Here is a 4,459-nt window from a genome sequence, read left to right as displayed (position 1 = left end):
ACACTAACACTTGCAGCACTCACCTCCAGGACAGAGATTATGGAGCATTTTAGGTTCCTTTTAATCCCTGCAACAAACACTTGCTGTCTATTGGTATATAGCTGGACCATTCGCTTCCATACCTTTTTTTCTCTTCTGTGACTTTTTAATTTTTATTGTACAATGCGTATTCCACTACTTTGAACCCATTGTGGCGGCCTTAGAAGAATCAAAACAATGAAAAATTTAATATGTATATGAACCAGTGCTGTTTTGAGTAGAGCACAGTCATTTTCCTGTGAAAAAAAATGCTTTTGTCTTCGTAACCTACTCTTTTTGTTCACTTCCCCCTTCTCCACAGAAGATACCAACTTTGATGCAAGTCAGTAGTATAGGTAGAGGAAATTTCAGTTTTTGTTCTTTGTTTTAAGATTTCCTATTTAATTTTTATTTAACCTTACCCAAGTAGGCCTAAAAGTCTTATCATAGATTTCTACATATGAGATGCTAATGAGGTATCTGGTATGTGCAAGAGGAGTTTATTTTCCCTCTAAAACTAAAAATGACGTTTATAGTCTAATTTTCCTGAGGAAAACATCAGGTATTTAGACCTTGCTTGTTATTTATGAAATTATCTTCTTTTTGTCATAAACAAAACATAATACATTTCTATGAAACAACTGGCTTCAATCAAAATGAAATTTCATATTTCTAAAGGTAAATTTAAATTAAAGGTAAAGATATATTTTAATTTATGTGATTTACAACAGGAAAATTAATGGGAAATAATTAATAGTAAGTCTACTAAAACCTTTTTTTCAAAGCAATATAAACAAAAATTTAATGTCAGACCAAACTTTTTATGAGTCTGAAAAAAATTTATTTTTTCCATTGAGTGACATACCAAGCTCAAATATAGGCCCAGCGGTTACACAATTAATGTGTTTTTAAATATCTTCTGTAGAAACACACACATATACAAATATATAAGCATTATTTTTAAACCAAAAATAATTAATTTACCTCTTTGCTAAGAAACCCTTGCTTTATTTTATTTATTTTTATTTATTTATTGTTGCAGAATCAAACTTGAGATAAGTGCACAAAGATCTCATTTTCAACTGACAGGAGATTATTTCTATCTTAACTTTTGGTTCTTATTAAGAATAAACTTGCAGAGTTCAGGTCTTTTGAGCACGAGCCTCCCATTCTGCTTAAGTGACCCTTGGAATAAACCTTTCTCTGCTCCAAAAACAAAAACAAAACAAAAGAAAACAAAAAAGAATAAACTTGCTCACCCATGTAAGGGTTGAAAACTACAGCAAATTGTTCAGCACTTTCCTATGAGTAGCAAGTTATTCTCCTTTCACAGAAGTTGAGATCTTGTCTCAATTGATAAATTTCACCTTAAATGTATGATCAGACAGCAGTTCACAATTTCTTCCTCTTTTCTCCAAGTAAAGTTCCCAGGCTGAGAAGATTCAAAGAAAGGGTTTTCACCATGTTAAGCACTTACCGGGATAGTGGGTTCTGGGGGTGATGCTGTTCTTTTATACTGTGGCTCCTCCAGAGAGTTTTCAAAAAGACTTGAGAGCTACCAATATCTCTCCTCACTCTTGGGACCAAGAGGCAGTGGAAACATTTCAAGATTTCCTTTTGCAACACAATTTTTCAAAAGATTTCATTTTCTTTTAAATCTGAGACTCTCATCACTTGAAGTCAAAACATTTTCTGAAGAGCCTTATAGGGGCTTGTTCAACTGATTTATATGATAAAAAATGTGTGCTGAGCAGACAGGTTTTTGTAGGCATTCTTCATCTTCAAAACACTCAGCAACATCTGCATTTTACCTTTCAACTCAAACATTCTGCTAAGAATTCTTCTGCTGCTAAACCAACAGATAGCTGTCGGCAGCAGGAGAGTTCTGAGCTCTTTTCCAGGTTTTTGCAGGGTTTTTACAGCATTCCCAAGGGAACAGCCATTGTTTAATAAAGTTAACCATTTTTGTACCATCATCCACATGTTAAAAAATCTTCATTTCCAAGAATATCAGCACCTATCTGTGAAGAAAGCAGTGCGTTGTGACATTATTTTACAGGAGGTGAAATGTTTCATGAGGTCAGTCATTGGAAGGACACTAACAATACAGATGCCAGCCCAATTCCTCCAAGACGAATCTTTTGTTTATGAAACTTTAAATATATCTTGCCTTTGCTTCTTTCATGCAGTTCTTTGCAACAGAAAAGGTTTTCTTGAATTTCAACATCATTTACAAATCTTACAAATGCTATAGCATGACATTTATTGGTGAAATCTGTTGACTCATCACCAGGAGAGAGAAGCTGTTGTTTTTCAGTTTATGATATCCAACCTTTCCAGCATGATGTGACGCACCACCAATACATCTACTGATTTACTATTTCAAAGTGGAACCTTTCCATGTTATCATATTGTATCTTGTCATAGCATTTTACTCTTTCTCAGTTTACATGCTGGCATTATTAGTTTTCCTTTTCTGGGCAATAAGTTTTGCTGTTACTAAGTAAATTATTTCCCATGCCTTTCAAATCTACGCTTTTGGGATTCCAATAGTTGTTTAAAATGATCAGCACCTTTATTTATCAAATGGCTGTGAATTTGGTGGAAATATTAGTGTATTTGAAAGTTGTTTTCCATAGACAATGTACAATTGTCTGTGTTTTCCATAGACAATGTACAAAGGAAGACTTGAATTACCAACCCATGTAAAATGCGTTTTTAAGTAACTTTCATTGTAGAAACAGGTGATTTTGTGTCTCCTGTTTCATTACTGCCGTAAAATGACACTTAAGATTTAAATTCCTCATCATTACCCTCATCAAAATTTCTCAGAGGCCTACACCTAGAATCCTCCTCTTCTGACACCTCATCTTCAAAAATTGTCACATTAGACCTCATATGTTTGTAATATTATATGTGTATGTCATATGTAATTAATTAAATGTGAAACAATAGGGCATAATAAATAACTAAACAAAAAACTGCCCCCCAAATACAAAGTATTCAAACTATAATTTACTCTTAACTGACACCACCTGCATTTTGTAACATTTAATTTGAGTAGAGGTAGAGGAAAGTTGGGGAGGGTAAGCAGATGAATCATGACCCTTAAGAATTTCTTCTAGAGAATACAAATCTCTGTCAGGTCTCTGACTGCACAAACCATCTCTTGGTTGCATGCACCTGGGTTAAAATCAAATATGTTGGTGCCAAAAAAGTCTTGCTACATTTAACATAAACATGAGTGAAGGAAGACAGGAATCTCGTAAAGGAAACTCTGAGTATTCCATATATTGTTTAAGGAGAGCCTACTTTAGGACTGGAGGGAAATTCCTCTATTATGCTAGCAAATACTTTACAGTTTCCATTGCTTTTAATGAGCTGGAATTGGAATGTACAGAAAGCCCTATTGGAAATATTCAGGAAAGCTACACAAGAAACCGCAAAACTAGACTCCCCTACTGGCTCTCAACCATCTAGACTTCAGTTCTCTCATCCCTAAACCTAGTAGGTTAACGGATGAGGGAACTTCAAATCCTGAGATCCTATAATTTTGCTTCTTTGTCTCAACAGGAGGCTTAAATATATGAAAGAGAGCCCATTTCTCCCTTTATCATAAACTCACATTTTGTAAAACATCCCACTTAATGCTACATTGAAGAATACCACTCCATCTGTTTTGTTTCTTGTAAAATAAGGAGGCATAGCCTTCTAAACTGTGGTATGCAGTAACAGAGAAGGAAAGGGTTATAGGTAGTGTCGCAGAAATTAAACAAGACTAGCTGTGGTCTTGGTATCACTTCTTCCCGCTACTGTTCTGCCTTAGGTTTCAGATTCTGCATTTTCACATCCTGGAAAAGATGTGGGGAAAACATCATTTGAAATGTGCTTTTTGCACATAGGTACTCAGCCTGTTTATCTAGGACAGTCATGTCACAGCTCAATCCTCAAACTGCACGACTAAATATTCAGCATCTGTTATACTCCCTCACACTTTATTGTTGATTGGAAGCCAAAAAAATCATGCCTTCCTCTCTTCACACAACAGAAGGTAAACTGCTGGCACTCAGATGTTAAATAATGTCATTGTAAAGCATGTTGTGTTTGAAACATAATTAAAAAATAAACTCATAAACCACTTGAAAGGTTTTTTTTTTTAAATGTTATGCTATAGTAAAAACAAATAACTATTGATCACTTTCAAATCTCTCCTAGGTGTATTAACCAAAAAAGCAGGAGTTTCAAAGTTAAACTTCATGTTAGTAAACTTATTTTTTGAGCACCCATTCACTCAGATTTGCCCTTTAAAAACACTGGATTATTTATATTCATTGACATGAATAAAAGCTGGAACATCACCTTGTATATTTCTCTCTAGCTCTAAGATTGTACCTAACTTTTAAAATTAAGATTTAATAGTTGAACTTGGAGGATATTCTGA

The sequence above is a fragment of the Lipotes vexillifer genome, unplaced genomic scaffold (assembly GCF_000442215.2).
Source record: "Lipotes vexillifer unplaced genomic scaffold, Lipotes_vexillifer_v1.1 scaffold387, whole genome shotgun sequence".
NCBI classification, from domain to species: domain Eukaryota; kingdom Metazoa; phylum Chordata; class Mammalia; order Artiodactyla; family Lipotidae; genus Lipotes; species Lipotes vexillifer.
This window is presented reverse-complemented; position numbering follows the sequence as displayed.